General features: G+C 44.4%; 1 long non-coding RNA gene and 1 pseudogene across 26 annotated transcripts in view; one reads left to right on the top strand and one right to left on the bottom strand.

Moving 5' to 3' along the window:
* Positions 1-16,598, bottom strand: part of LOC142434552 (uncharacterized) — a 68,917-nt gene that overhangs the window by 15,271 nt on the left and 37,048 nt on the right. For 17 of the 26 annotated variants that reach the window (XR_012781160.1, XR_012781182.1, XR_012781177.1 and 14 more), the window contains 4 exons: positions 12,424-12,809; positions 11,251-11,392; positions 8,061-8,202; positions 618-1,553 (listed from right to left, as the gene is read on the bottom strand). This is a non-coding gene — a long non-coding RNA (uncharacterized LOC142434552). The remainder of the gene's footprint in view (positions 1-617; positions 1,554-8,060; positions 8,203-11,250; positions 11,393-12,423; positions 12,810-16,598) is intronic. The other 9 variants (XR_012781162.1, XR_012781169.1, XR_012781175.1 and 6 more) reach the window with 4 other exon arrangements.
* Positions 13,649-14,344, top strand: LOC142434731 (B-cell lymphoma/leukemia 10 pseudogene; annotated as a pseudogene).

Raw genomic sequence — 16,598 nt, 5'->3', positions numbered from 1 at the left:
GCCCTGCTTAGTTTCCCATTCTTGAAGGTGGGTGGACAGGTACTTATCCTGGGCATCTTTGGAACTGGGATTACCATGTCCTACATTCCGACTGTCTTTTCGCCCTTCAATGTCCGCTTCTTTCCTTCCTTCTCCTATTATCACTTGCCAATTTCTCTGTATCCAACCCTCCTGTCCTCTCTCTCTCTCTCTCTGTCTCTAATAACATGCACTTCATTGAATGGGAGAAACACTGGGCTTCCTAGTCCCCTAAAGAGTTTCACTGCGGGAAACTCACAGGACAGTTCTATCCTGTCCTATATGGTAGTTTCAACTTGATGGCACCAAGTTTGTGTGTGTGTGTGTGTTTGAATTTACAGTAGAACCCCAGTCCTGGGCACTAATCCATTCTAGAAGGAGCACTGAGGTGCCATGCAGTTGAGTTCTGAATCAATTTTTCCCATTAAAAAAGAACTGAAAATCGATTAATCTGTTCGCGACCACCAAGTTTTTACCCTAACCTTGACTTTTTATACAATTTATTACACAGAAATTTTCAAAGCAAGTAAGAGCAGAGTTTAATAATACAACTAAGAAAGACACTTACAATTTTTTAATACTTATAATATGGCCCATACCTTGAGATTGATGCGGATCTGGATTTGTGGACACAGGTGTGGGGAGGAGGGATGGAGAGAGAGTCATCGTTTGGAAAGGGAATCCCATAAAATCAGCTGGTAGCTGCTTTTCAGGAGTTTTTTTCCCCATCGTTACCTTTTTTCAATAGGACCTGGCTAGTTTACTCTTAAAAAAAAAACAACAACACAAAACCTGTCTAAGGTGGTCAGCTGTTTTCTGAAAGGGTTTACTAACTTATCATCAACAGTATCAATAACACAGTTAACCAGTTCCTTATCATGAATCCTTTAAATAAACTCTTTCTTAGGACCCATGTTTTTTAATCTAAAAAGAGTACAAAAAGCCACCCAAACTAAGGAAATCATAGAAAAAGTCTTGGAACACAGCTGCCAAAGGTTTAAACAATGTGTACTAACACCACCAACTAACGCCGTGTGAATGAAACCGGAACTGCTTTTGTTGACAAAAATGACGTCTGTCGGGTCAGATTTTGATATCTTGTTTGAGCACCAGGCACAATTTTCTTGATATTTTGCGTCAAAATCCGATGATGTCGGGTCCTGATGCAGTCGATTACCGGGGTTCTACTCTAGTTGAATAACGTGTATTACTTCAAGATACAGCGTTAGTGCATGCGCACTTTATAAATATGTCATATGCAAAGACATGCCCTAAGCTGTCAGTGATCAGAATCCCATATCCTTGCCCCGCATGAGCTAGCTCAAGAATGCTCCAAGGTCACTGTGGCTAAGCTCAAGGAAACTCACTGCGTAGCGTCGATTCAGCCAATGGCCACCCTACAGGACGCTGCCCTGTGGGCTTCCGGGGCTGTGACTTGTTGCGGAAGTCAAACGCCTCGTCTTGCTCCCCCAGAGCAGCTGGCGGCTTCAACCTGCTGCCCGTGAGGAGAACAGTCCACCCTCAGGGCTCCTCCACTGTGGTCAGGGCGAGAAAAGGAATTCAAGAAGTGAGCCTGCTTCGATCCACGAGTCCATTTCCTGGAAAAGCTACAACCTTGTCCCAGAAGACTTAGATATTGAAATGTGTGGATGCAAATCGGGGCACTGGTTCTCATGGAAGTTGACCTTGCACATCTTGTAAACATACACATAGTGGGAAAGAGAGACGTGCCATCCTATTGGCTAAACGCATATCTATCTGTGGTGGGTGATGTCAACTGCACACGCTGCGCTATCAACCTAAAGTAGGCAGTTGAAACTCACCTACTGGGAGGCCTAAGCCCATCCACAGGTACTTGGACATTCCCTCATGGTCCCATTACAGGGAAAGAGCGAGACAGGGCAGCACATACTGAAGGAGCACACACATTCCTCCAGTTCTTTCACGCGTCTTCCCCCACTACCGTGATCGCAGTTCCACCTTACAAGCCAGCGACACTGAAGCAGGTCCACTGGTACAGACAAGAGCTCTGGACACAAGGACACGGACAACCCCCTCAGGAACAGCTTTGGGAGTAGCAACAACATGAGGGTGGGGGAAGGTGGGGAGAGAAGGGGAACAGAAAACAATGGACAACATGTAATTATCCCGCTCCCGGGGGGCGAGGGGAGGGAACAGCAGCAACATGGGCAGAGGGAGGCGGTATAAAATATGAAAATAATAATAATCTAGAAGTGGGCGGTGTAATATACTAAAATAATAATAATCTATATTTTATCAGGGGTCTATGAGGGTGGAATGATGGAGGAGGCAGGGAATAAAGAGGAGCTCACACAGAAAGTATTTTGAAAATTATGATGGCAACATATGTACAAATGTGCTTGATATGGTTGGTGTATGGATTGTTATAAGATGTAAGAGTCCCCAGTAAAATGATTTGTAAAAAAACCAAAAACTCACCTAGTGGCTCTTCTCCAGTTAGTTCAGGCCTCTGCTTCCATACATATTTTCATCAGGAACCCTCTTTGGGACATTTTTACCTTACAGACATGGGGTCACCATGAGTCACAACGGACGCCATGCCAATGTGTTTCTATTGTAGTACAAATGTGGGAAAGTGCACTGTGTCCTAAAAGGCATGCACACAGGGGGTGGGGGAGTGGGAAGTGGGCCCAGAGTATTCTGGGAATATAAAAGCCACCTGCGGGTGATAAGTGAACATAGAAAAACGGATTCTAAATAATTATACATGGTAACTGAAAATAACCTCAACAATGCTCACTTCCTGCTGTGCAGTCGATTCTGAATCAAAAGGACTGAGTACATGGCCCTGGTCAGCAAGGAGACTGAAAATCTGTACAAAATCCACACGCCTCCTCTTGGCTGAGTTGTAGCCCAAGGTTAGCAGCCAAGGTTAGCAGCCCAACTTGCAAAAACTAAACTAAAAACAGTCCTAGCCATGGCTTGGGCTAGTCACACCCAACATGGCCTCCACTGATGCTTGAACTTTGACCGCCTGTATGTGACCTGTCTCGTAAGCTGGAGCTGGTGGTCAACCTGTCTGACACCATTCTCCTCAGCTCGCTGGGGTATTCTTAACCTTGGCCATCAACGTGTACACACTGCCTTCTGTTGCAATGAAAACATAAGGACCTAGTTGTCCTCAGGCCTCAGGACACACCAGGAAATAGCCAAGGAGGAAGAGCCACAGGATCTGCAAAGCAGGTCCACAGGATCGCAGCACTGCACCAGAAATACCAGTACAGTAGAGCCTGGCAACCCACAGCATCAGGACTAGTTAGAATCAGATTGGCCTGCAAAGTGTCAAGAAAGTTTTGCATGGAGCTCCAACAAAACTATGGATTCCCACCCAAAGCAGTTCGTGTTTCGGTCCCTGGGCCTTAGTTGTTGTTACTACGTGTTAAACCATTGGAAGCTGTGTTCCAAGGGGTTTCCTACAATTTCCTTACTTTTCGTGGCTTTCGGTACTATTCTGACATACAAAGGAAACATTTTTTCGAAACGAATCTTCATGATAAGCAGTTGGTTAACTGCGTTATCCATATTGTTGAAGGTAAGTTAGTAAACCCTTTCAGAAATAGCTAAGGAAACTCCAACAGCGGACCACATCAGACAGATTTTGTAAAAGAGCCAGGTACCAGTGACAAAAGGCAAGGACAGGGCGGGGGGGGGGGGGGGGATTCCTGCAAAGCCTCTACCAGGAGGTTTTCCGGAATCATAATCCTAATGACTCTCTCTCCATCCCTCCTCTCCACATCTGTGTCCACAGGTCCAGATCCTCTTCAGTCTCAAAGGATGTGCCAACCTGTACTTGGTAAATACTTTTTAAGGCTCTGTTTCTTACTGCACTTATATTATTTAACTTTGAACTCACTGACTTGGAAATTTCTGAGGAATGTTTTCTGAAAAATAAGGCAAGATTAGGGTAAAAACTTGGTGGCCAAGGACAGATTAATCCATTTCCAGTTATTTCTAATTTGAAAAATTGATTTGGAAGTCAACTGCATGGCATCTCAGTGCTCCTTCTAGAAGGGCTCAGAGGTATGGGGTTCCACTGTATGCTTCCCCTGGAAATTCAACCTCTCCCCTTTGACACAGGAATAGAATCACCTAGGTCCACCCTCCAAAACTAGAAAATGCTCATTGTCTTGTCCATTTTGGGTTCTCCAAATCCTTCCTAAGGAGCCCTAGTGATGTGGTGGTTACACTCACTCCCTGCTCCTCTCCCCTAACATGGACGCATCTATCGCGATCATCTGCACGATGTGATATCATACTCAGAGATCAGCTCCCCACTCCTCCATGGGTTTCTAATGCGGAGTTACACAGCCAAGGTGTCACTCAAGGTCTTGCTCAACTAGGCTGCCAGGCCACTCCAAAGTCCCCAGTGTCCTGAGCTCTAGGAGCCCATGCTGGGCGGTTTCCTTCCTGAAGTTAAATCAAACCCCAGAGAACTAACTGCAGTGCTTTAAATAAATAATACTGGGCCATGCAAGTGCATTCAGTGCAATCTGAAAAGATAGTACTTACTCTGCTGAAAAGTCAAGATTTGTTGTTTTTACTTTGTTTCTTTTAAAGCTACTCCTTCACTTCTGAGAAAAATTCAACAAATTTAGTTGTTATGTGAATTTCAACTGTCCATCTTTTGGATATTATGCACATGTCGTTCAGGGTGTTCAATCAGTGGGATGGGATCTTAATAGAACTGGCACATCTGTTGGTATCTGTCCCCCTCACCCCACCCCTGCCTGGGCAAGCACTTCCTCTTTCTCTCAAACGTGGCTGCCACAAAGGCCACGCCTCTGGGAAGCCTAGAGCTGGCAATCTTGTCCCTGGAGCTAAATTTCTTAGGGAACTCGGTTCTGAGACTTGTACACTAACTTTGGAGGTGGCATGATCAGTGAATAATCTTCCAAGTAGCCCCCAAACCAATCTACCCTTCAAATACCACAGGGCTTATGCTTACACCTTGTGGAAGATTTTCAAAATGCTCAAATATCTGCCGCTTTATGGCAGTGTTGAATCACAAGGAGCAACCACACTACTCCTCCTGGTCTCTCCCTCAGCCCTCCTGTACTTAAAAAACAAAGCTGAAGGTCTTAGCTAGTATGTCTTTAAAGTGAGGCTTACCATATTGGAGTGTAAGAGGAAGTGTTTTGTTTTGGTGATAGGCAGGTGCAGATGTGTGTACCTATAGGAAGGAGGAAGCTTCAAAATGTTCTAGGAAAAATGGAATTCAAATATAATGGAATTTCGCCACAACTTTTTGAAGCCTACGTGTACATGTATACCTGAGGATGCATTTACACATGCACACTTATCTACCGCTACATCTATGTCACTAACACTTCATGATTGCTGTGTTTCGTGTCAGCTTTGAAGAATCAACCAGGTGAAAACACCAAGTGCAGAACACAGGATCCAACAGAAACTGCACACTTTCCGGGGGAGAAGAGATGAGAGCAGCATTGGTCCTCCTTGTCTGGGCATGACAACATCCTACTGTATGATGCAGAGGATTAATAACAGAACAACAAAGGCCCTCAAGTCACATCTGACACAGAGAGGCTCCCTCAAACCCGAGCCAGACTCATTGCCACTGGGTCGATGGTGACTCAGGGCCACCCTACAGGACAGGGTACGACTGCGCCAGTGCGTTTCTGAGACTGTATCTCTGGATGGGATCAGAAAGCCTCATCTTTCTGCAGAGGAGCAGCTAGTGGTTTCAAACAGCTGACCTTGCCATTAGCTGTAAGAGTAATGAACCGGGCCTGTGGGGCTGTAAAGCTGCTTGGGAGCAGACAGCCTCAACTTTCTCATGAGTAACACCGAACAGGTTTGAACTGTTTACCTGACAGCAGAGTCAGGGCTCCCTCCGGGACATTTGAATATCACTAGTTGTGTAACTGCAGTGTTTTAAAAGGTTATTAAAGATGATATGAATGTGTATATATATACTTTTGGCCATTTTGTGAATTAGACAGGGATTTGTACGTGTATGTTTCTCTTTTACGGCAGCATTTCCACAAGATTTGTCAGAATTCCACGTTCATAGGCAACAACATTTCCATGCATTCTTCTCGGGGAAGATTTTAACTTTCTCAGAAATAGACTCTTGGTTTAGGTACACATAAGGAGCAGGCGCAGGAGCCGGGACCCAAAGAGCATGGGTCACTGTGGCCTCAGGATCATGACGCGGAGCCATGAGACAGCTAAGGGCAGTGAGTGACCGGTGAGGCCTCAGGTCCATGAGCACTGCCCTTGGAGTATCCTTGGTCATCTGCATGCCCAGAGGGACACCGTTCAGACAGAGCATCTGCTGCAGAACGGGCACTGTGGCTAGAGGTGCTTCAGGAGCTCCATAGAATTCTGGGCTCTTTGCTCTGTTGAGCCAAGGAAACAGGAAGAAAGTACTAGCCCCTGCTCACCATGTCATCAGCACACAGAGCAATGGCTGCTCTCAGCTGGATACTTGGAGGCAGTGCTACAGGCCTTCTTGCGCCCAACTCACATCTTATATCCTTTTTATTATTATTGTTTTATACGAAGGGCCCTTATAATTCTTATTACAATCCAAACATCAATTGTATCAGCATATTGTACATTTTGCCATCATTCTTTACTAAACAATTACTTTCTATTGAGCCCTTGATATCAGCTCCTCTTCCCCCCCCCTCGCTCCTCTACCCCCTCAAGACCCCTGAGAGATTATAAAATATTATTATTTTCATATCTCACACAGACCACTGTCTCCCTTCCCCCATGGTTTCCACTGGTCTTCACCCTGGAGAGGATATGAGTGTCATTCATTATAACCTGTTCCCTGTTCCTCCCCTGCATCCCCTCTCCCCTTTCTCCCTGCCCATCTGTTATTGCTATTCCCATTCCTGCTCCTGGGTTGCCTGTGTCATGAGCTCAGGACGAGTCCGAAGTGAGAGGCATCACTGGGGTCATGGTAATGCGGGCTGAGGAGCCTCAAGAACCCACAGGAATACTGTGTATTTACTCAGTATTTTACTGAACCCTGGTTGCCTCCACCCTTTCCTGGGACACCTCTCTGGGGGATGTGCCAATGGCTACAAGTGGGCTATGGGTCTCTGATACAACCATCCTCGATCTAAACCATAACCCTGTATATACTTGTATCATTCTCCTTCAAACCACTCTCCTGTGACATTTAATGGCTGGAGAAAACAAGACATTCATCCATTTCTCCCAAACATGGCGGCCACTGACGCCACGCCCACTCAGCTCAGAGACCATGCCAACTGGGCAGCCCGGGGATAATTTGTCTGGGAGTTTGAGTTGGTGGCTTTCATACTAGCTCAAGATTGACGGTGTGGCCCCCAAAGTACCCTTCCTAATATCCCAATCTGTATCCTGATAATTGCACCTTCTTGCGGTGGTCAGAACAGGCTGAAAAAATTTCCGCTTGGTGGCACTGCGGTCTCGCAAATGCAAAGCCCACTGTTTTCCCTGCTGCTCCCTCCGCCCTTTGTAGAATGAAAAAAACAGAAGGTGCAGAAGGCAGCTGAGCTTCCTTCCTTGGTTTTGACTGCACTGCAGTATTCCTTTGCTTTCTATTGGCTTTTTATAAGTAAATAGACTGATGTGCACATGGAGCCTGGAGGGGCTTCTACACATTTATGGGGAAGTGAAATAGAATGGAAAGATAATGGAATTTTCCTGAAAACCTTTTAAAGTCTTCTCTGATGCAAACTGCTCTTACACATGATTCCATTTAGCTCCTGAAGACCCCTGAGTCACAACTGCTTGTTATTTGGTCCTCAGGCTCACACGTGTAGATGCAGGAGACTTCAGGGCTACAAGTTCAGCTTTTGTTTGCTTCCTGAGTGAAGAATCTTCACAACCCCCCACTGTCCATCCCTTGCTCTGTGACTCAATGTTGTGAGACTTGCCTTCCTGTGCCTGCATCAAAACCCAGAAATTACTCAAGTTCTTCAACCATTCCATGCAACCTGGTTTTGAAAGAACAGATCAAAACACAAAAGAGCACTCACCTGGGACTACACCACGGAGAGATGAGCAGGGTTCTCTCTGCTCCTTTTCTGTCCAGCGAGTGTTATCAGCACCCAGATGCCCACAGTCTGGGGAGTCATCTGCAGTGAACCGTAGCTCTGCGGCTGGGCAGTCATTTACACTCTGTGGAAAAATTAAGATTTGTTGCTTTTCTCTCTCTTTTTATGCTACTAGATCGGCTAGAACAATAGTTCTTTTCCGCCCAACTTAAACAAATTATTATCTGAATTTCAACTCTCCCTCTTACGGAAATGAAACAAATGTCATATCAAATATTTCTATGAATGGGCTCAAGCAGAACCAGCTATGAAACCTGATGGTGTATGTACCTCGAATATTTTATTTGTGGCAATTCCAATGATGTGGGGCTACTTGGTCCCGTCCTTGGCTGACCTTCAGGAATGGACACAGTTTGTGCCCACTTGCTTTCCCAGGTAGAGGACCTCTGATCAAAAGAACAGCACCCCAAAGGATGAGCCACACAAACTGGTGACCTCTGGGAGGCTCTTTATTTGAAAAGCTCTACACCACTGTTTCCCAAAGAGGAAAAAACCAACCCCTGGGAGTCCGGGGGATTGATTAGTGGCAGGGGGAGGAAGTCTGGGGGGAAGGGTGTTGCAAAAGCAGACACATGGTCTTTATCCTGAATTATGGGTTCTAGTACAAAAAGTTTTTAATTGCCTTGGGGTGGTGGGATGCTGAGTAATTTCTTTTTCCTATTCTGGTGACCACGCCAAGTAATTTAGGAATCTATGTTCTACAGAAAAATATTACCACTTTACAAAGTCACTTTCTTGAGGGATCACGCGCACACACACACAAACACACACACACACAAACACACACTTTACAAAGTCACTTCCTTGGGGCATCTCTCTCTGTCTCGCTCTGTCTCTATCTCTCTCTCTCTCTCTCACACACACACACACACACACACACACGCAGTTTGGGAGCTGACATCAACTTTCTCATGAGTAACACTGAACAGGTTTGAAATATTTACCTGACAGCAGAGTCAGGGCTCCCTCCGGGACATTTGAATATCACTAGTGGTGTAAGTGCAGTGTTTTCAAAGGTTATTAAAGATTATATGAGTATGTGTATATATACTTTTGGCCATTTTATAAATTAGTCAGGGATTTATACGAATATGTTTATCTTTTACTGCAGCATTTCCACAAGATTTGTCAGAATTCCATGTTCATATGCAACAACATTTCCATGCATTCTTCTCGGGAAAGATTTTAACTTTCTCAGAAATGGACTCTTGGTTGGAGTACACATGAGGACCAGGGCGCAGGAGCCGGGACCCAGAGAGCATGGGTCACTGCGGCCCCAGGATCATGATGAGGGGCCATGAGACAGCTATGGACAGTGAGTGACGGGTGAGGCCTCAGGTCCATGAGCACTGCCCTCGGGGTATCCTTGGTTCTCTGCATGCCCAGAGGGACACCATTCAGACAGAGCATCTGCTGCAGAACGGGCACTGTGGCTGAGGTGCTTCAGGAGCTCCGTAGAATTCTGGGCTCTTTGCTCTGTTGAGCCAAGGAAAAGGGAAGAAACTGCTAGCCCCTCCTCACCATGTCATCAGCACACAGAGCAATGGGTGCTCTCAGCTGGATCCTTGCGGGGAGTGCTACAGGCCTTCTTCCGCCCAAATCACACCGTATAACCTTTTTATTATTAGTGTTTTATGGAGGGCTCTTACAATTCTTATTACAACCCAAACATCAAATCAGCATATTTGTACATGTTGCCATCATTCTTTACTAAACAATTACTTTCTATTGAGCCCTTGGTATCAGCTCCTTTTTCTGGCCTCCCTCATCTACTCCCTCATGACCCCGGAGAGATTATAAACTATTATGATTTTCATATCTCACACAGACCACTGTCTACCTTCCCCCATGGTTTCCACTGTTCTTCCCCCTGGAGGGGGTGTGTGTCAATGATTATAACAGGTTCCCTGTTCCTCCCCTGATTCCCCTCCCCTCTTTCTCCCTGCCCATTGGTTATTGCTATTCCCATTCCTGCTCCTGGGTTGCCTGTGTCATGACCTCAGGTCTAGTCCGAAGTGAGAGGCATCACTGGGGTCATGGAATTGTGGGCTGAGGAGCCTCAAGAACCCACAGGAATACTGTGTATTTACTCAGTGCTTTACTGAACCCTGGTTGCCTCCTCCCTTTCCTGTGACACCTCTCTGGGGGATGTGCCAAGGGCTACAGGTGGGCTATGGGTCTCTGATCCGACCACCCTCGACCAACCTCAACCAGAACCCCATATACACTTGGATTATTCTCCTTCAAATCACTTCCCTTTGCCATTTAATGGCGGGGAAAAAACAACACATTCACCCATTGCTCCCAAACATGGCGGCCACTGACACCACGCTCATACAGCTCAGAGATCCTGTCAACTGGGCAGCAAGGGGATTATTTGTCTGGGAGTTTGAGTTGGTGGCTTTCATACTAGCTCAAGATTGACGGTGTGGCCCCCAAAGTACCCTTCCTAATATCGCAATCTGTATCCTGATAATTGCATCTTCTTGCGGTGATCACAGCGGGCTGAAAGTTCCTCCGCTTGGTGGCACTGCGGCCTCACAAATGCAAAGCCCACTAGTTGCTTGCTGCTCCCTCCGCCCTTTGTAGAATGAAAAAACCAGAAGGTGCAGAAGGCAGCTGAGCTTCCTTCCTGGGGTTTGACTGCACTGCAGTATTCCTTTGCTTTCCATTGGCTTTTTATAAGGAAATAGACTGATGTGCACATGGAGCCTGGAGGGGCTTCTACACATTTATGGGGAAGTGAAATAGAATGGAAAGATAATGGAATTTTCCTGAAAACCTTTTAAAGTCTTCTCTGATGCAAACTGCTCTTACACATGATTCCATTTAGCTCCTGAAGACCCCTGAGTCACAACTGCTTGTTATTTGGTACTCAAGCTCACACGTGTAGATGCAGGAGACTTCAGGGCTACAAGTTCAGCTTTTGTTTCCCTCCAGAGTCAAGATTCTTCACAACCCCCCAGTGTCCACCCAGTGCTCTGTGACTCAATGTTGTGAGACTTGCCTTCCTGAGCCTTCATCAAAACACAGAAATTACTCAAGTTCTTCAACCATCCCCTGCAACCTGGTCTTTAAAGGATAACAGATCAGAACACAAAAGAGCACTCACCTGTGACTACACCATGGAGAGATGAGCAGGGTTCTCTCTGCTCCCTTTCTGTCCAGTCAGTGTCATCAGCACCCAGATGCCCAGAGCCCCGGGACTCCACTGCAGTGAACCCGAGCGCTTCAGATGGGTAGACAGTTACACGCTGTGGAAAAATTAAGATTTGTTGCGTTTCTCTCTCTTTTTAGTGCTACTAGATCGGCTAGAACAATAGTTCTTTTCCGCCCAACTTAAATTATTATCTGAATTTCAACTCTCCCTCTTACAGAAATGAAACAAATGTCATATCAGATATTTCCATGAATGGGCTCAAACAGAACCAGCTAGCTATGAAACCTGATGGTGTATGACCCCCAAATATTTTATTTGTGACAAGTCCAGTTATGTGGGGGCTAGTTGATCCTGTCCTTGGCTGACCTTGAGGAATGGACACAGTTTGTGCCCACTTGCTTTCCCAGGTAGAGGACCTCTGATCAAAAGAAAAGCACCCCAAAGGAAGTGTAAAAAGCTCACCATGAGCCACACAAACTGGTGACCTCTGGGAGGCTCTTTATTTGAAAAGTTCTAGATGACTGTTTCCCAAAGTGGAAAAAACCACCCCCTGGGAGTCCAGGGGATTGATTAATGGGCAGGGGGTGGGAGTCTGGGGGGGAGGGTGTTGCAAAAGCAGACACATGGACTTTATCCTGAATTATGGGTTCTAGTACAAAAAGTTTTTAATTGCCATGGGGAGGTGGGATGCTGAGTAATTTCTTTTTCCTATTCTGGTGACCAAGCCAAGCAATTTAGGAATCTATGTTCTACATGAAAATATTACCACTTTACAAAGTCACTTCCTTGGGGCATCACACACACACACACACACACACACACACGAGAATTTTGTTTTGGCTGCATGTGATTAGCATGCATGTGTCAATGTGGATAGAGCATCATGCCTATTAAAGAAAGCATCCTATTTCCATGGAATTAGGAGCACTCCCAAGCCTGCTCTTCTTCCTTTTACACCTTGGCCAAACCTTCTTAAGAAAGGGGATGGGAATTCATTTTGCCTAAGAGTTCCAATAAAGTTTACACAGTGACCCAAACCTTAAGCAAGAGCATAGTATCAAATAAAAACAGTCCACACTTTCAGGGGAGACCAGTCAGAAGCAAGAGAAGCCTGCCTAGACTTGCCTTGTGCTACCAATCTCAGGTCACCAGTTCAAAATCACCAACTGCTCCTTAGAGAAAGATGAGGTTTTCTACTCCTGTAAGAAGTCAGTCTTGGAAACCCAGAGTGGCAGTTCTACTTTATCCCTTAGGGTCACCATGAGTCACAATTGGGTTGATGGCCATGAGCGAGTTTTTTAAGACTAGTCATCAATAGATGTCTGCCCATGCAGAGTGGTACCAGTTGGGCCGGGTATATTCCATAGAAATGAAGAAGGTTGTTGCTGGATTCTTTAGGAACTGGGTAAATCCCTTGACTTCTGAAAGAATGCTTGTTGAAGTGTCTGCTGAAGCAGCCGGCTCCTTCTCAGTGTCCATCCATACACAGAGTAATGGTTCAAGTTTACGATCTGAAATGGAAATTATTGCAACGTGATTATCTCAGGTCTTCACTTACCCACACTCTCACAGAATATAGTTTTATGTTCTTAAAACCTCTTCCTTTAGCATTCAGTGAGTGGGAAATAGCACATTTCGCTCCAATATGGTGGCCTCTGAGGCTACGTAGCCACTGGACCGGGATCCCTGCCTCCTCAAGTCTGGGGTTACGTTTAGTTAGGGAGCATGGTTCTGGGGCTTGCCCACCAGTTCTGGAAGCGAGCAGCTTAGTCACCAAGGTCCTCACAGCCTCACAAAACTACCCTTCCTAATAGAACCCACTGTTGGCCTAAAGTTAGAGGTTGGTGGGGAAGTGCAATCGAGCTCCTGATAAACAATCCTGCACTTGATGGCAATGTTGATGCACAAATGCCAGTCACCCTTGCCCTCCTTAGCTCTCCCTCTGCCCCCTCAGGATTGAAAACTGCCAAGCCAGACCCACCAGCCAATTAGCTTTCTAGTGGGATTTCTTGCCCTAGAGTTCTGTGGGATTTGTCCTTGAGTATTCTTATTGGATTTTCAATTTTAAAATAGATATAAAGGTATGTATGTATCTATGAGGTGCCTCCCAAAAGGTTGTGGAAAATCTTGAAGGAAAAGAGATGTGACACCTTGTCAGAAGCACTGGTGGCCTCGAGGCGGAGCCAGAAGTACCATGTTTTGACCCCCACAAGCCCTTGTTTTTGGAGGGGCAGCCCTTTTCTTTCTCTGGCCCGTTGACTTCCACCTTTAGAGGCAGAGGCCCAAGGCCTGAGTGGCCTGGTGCTGCCCAAGCTCTAGGGCGGGAAGAGCGCCATCTGCAGCCTTCTCCATGGAGCCCGCCATGCTGTTCCTCACCAAGGAACCCGACTGAAGTGCAGCAGGACACATTGGAAAACTTACGTGTATACTTCTGTGAAAACATCCTAGCTCAGACACATTCTGATCATCTAGATGCAAAACAAAAACCCACACACAGTAGGGAAGACACTGAATACCGTTCTTGTCAAACATCAAGTAGAAAAAGAGCTGGAAACCTGTCAGACTGTTTGCAAGAAAACCCCGAAGGCTGGATACCCTGCTTGCATCTGTTTGGCGAGAAGGAAACACAGAAGGTCCAGAAGATTACCGATGAAGTGCGGAAACTTAGCAGTCCCAAAGTCGAACACTCTGAAAGGACTGAAAGGTAGCAGCTCTCAGCCTTTTCCAGCTGGAGCTGCACACAACCTCCCGGGACCAAATTCAGACGAGAGGACTTCCTCTGACAAACTGCGAGCACCTGCTGACATACACCGTGCGGAAGGAGAGTCCAGCACAGCCCCCTCTTCCTACTGATTCTTCTCAGAATTTACCTGTTTTAGAAGAAGGCGGAACTGACAACACTATCTTTTCTTCAGCGTCTCTGCCTTGGCCTGGGGACCCTGGGACTTTGCCTTTGTCACTAGAAGTACAATTAGAAGGAGAAACTTGTGGAAACTGGAGTGCGATGGTCCTTCCCTTAAGATCACGTGCTGTGTCAGGGCATTGACAATCTCCTACCTGTTAGTTCCTTAAATATTGCCAAAGAAGGTTTAAAAGATTGGATCCTTTTATAAAATCAGTGGAATGATTTCATGTATTAACAAGTGACACTTATATTTTAAAATAAATCCAAAAGAGCTTCAAAACCTTCATAGACAAACTGAATTCAATGGCAATGGAATTTTTCCACAGACTTTTTGAAACCCCCTAGGCAGTATACTTTACAAGAATGTGAGCATGAAATGTACACAGAATTTTTTAAAGGACACACAAATTTAGGCCAGCTAAATGTAAATCATTTCAATCATGTACTTCTCAGTACTTTCTAGTAGGGGGTGTCTTTCAATGTTGATGTTTTTAAACTGAATTTTAAGACTAATTTTGATCGGGAACATTCCTCTATTTGATTTAGATAAGTTCGACTTTTTCATGGTCTAATCGTCCTTTCTACCCATTCATTGGCTAATTATCAAAAGTCAGCGGCTACTGCTGTTCAGTAATACAGTCAACCAATGATGAGAAAGCTACCTGTAAGCTGAAGGCAGTCTCTCCACACTCCGGAGTCCCCCTGAGGTTGGCGGAATACCTGACGCAGTATGATGGTGCACCAAAAGTTCTGATTTGCCAAAAGCAATTACTTGGTAACATTATCACAATTCACCTGGATCATTCCTTCCTACTCATTTGAGACTTTTCACATTCCCTGCTTCATTATTAAAATCGTTATCGAAAAAATCTTGGTTAAAACTATATTCAAATACAGTTTCTCTGTACCTTGCATTCTTTAAAGAGAACCAAGCTTCCATTGAAATAACTGGAACAAATTGCTGTTGTTGTGAGTGTGCATATGTTTTGGTGATAATTCTGTTCATAATTCTTTTTTAATACAGGACTTACCCCGTTGTTATGGAACAGATTTGACTACATGCATTCTGAAATCTGACACTCTGCAAGTTGTTTTACGTCCCAATTCTACTTGTTTCTGCATGACTTCTTTGTATAAATTGTTATTCTTATAAAAGGCAGAGATGAAAATCTTCCAATGAAAAAAGTCTTTTTAAATGTTTTATATGTAATGACATATTTGAAGAGTATTGAAATTTTTGCTAGGAAATCACTTCTAACATACTTTTTGTAACTACTACTTTGTATAGGAACCGTGAAATTGAGTTGCACTTCTGAATAGACTGCATTTGTCAATCATGAAGAAGATTTAACCTTGGCTTTAAGAAAAAATATTCTAAAGACTGGATGGTTGTTGTAGTATAAAGCATCTTCTATGTCTGATGGAAAAATGTTTCATTCTTAGCTTAAATTTAAAAACAATGGCATGTGTTTATGAACATCCTTTGTAAAGAGATTTTTCATTCATTAAAACTCAATGTGTTACTTCTTAAATTTGCAATAGGATTTATTCAAAAGACCAAAATTTATATATACATATAGTAGGACATGTATTTTTACTTATTTGATAATAGTTTTGTTGGAATTGTTGACTTAACGATAGACAATATAATTAACGTATGAAAAGGTTTTGAATTTTCTGAATATTATAATGTCCTTTTTTAAAAAACACTGGACACTCACCATTCCCAGTAATGTATAAATTAGTATAAGAGACATGACTGACAGGATGCATATGGTCATGAAGTTAATTATGAAAGTTTATTATGAAAACATTACTTTTCACAGCTACTATATTATTTATACAAAATAAACAATTTGGAGCTCACTTTTTTCAGAGTCAATTCATCAATTTCCAGCATGTGCACTCTTAGTAAAAGATTTCTTTTATCTTTTTCTTGTGAAAAAAAGAGATGGGAATTTTTTCACGAAAGTTTTGAAGCCACCTCTATGAATATATCTCTGAATATCAGTATGAATATATTTACACATGAATAGCTAAATATTTCTAAACCTTTGTCTCTAGGATTTAATTATCGCACATGCTTATCTCGGCTCTCAAGTGTTCACAAGGGAACACAGAATAATACATCAATCAATGGAAAAAGTGAACACTTGGCTGGGAAAGGAGAGAAGCGTATGTACTTGTGGGTCTGGGTACGAGACTTGTTCTAGTGTATGGTCGGCAGTAAGGAGCTTGGTAGCGCAGTGGTACAGCGCTTGACTGCTTGTTGAAAGGTCTGTGGTCTAAATCCACCCATTGCTCCTAGGGAAGACAGAAATGGTGCTCTGTTCCGGTGAAGATTGCTACTCTGTCAGACCAGGTCCCTGTGAGAGGGCATCAACTGGAGGGTACA

Source organism: Tenrec ecaudatus, chromosome X (genome assembly GCF_050624435.1).
Source record: "Tenrec ecaudatus isolate mTenEca1 chromosome X, mTenEca1.hap1, whole genome shotgun sequence".
In the NCBI taxonomy this organism is placed as follows: domain Eukaryota; kingdom Metazoa; phylum Chordata; class Mammalia; order Afrosoricida; family Tenrecidae; genus Tenrec; species Tenrec ecaudatus.
This window is presented reverse-complemented; position numbering and strand designations above follow the sequence as displayed.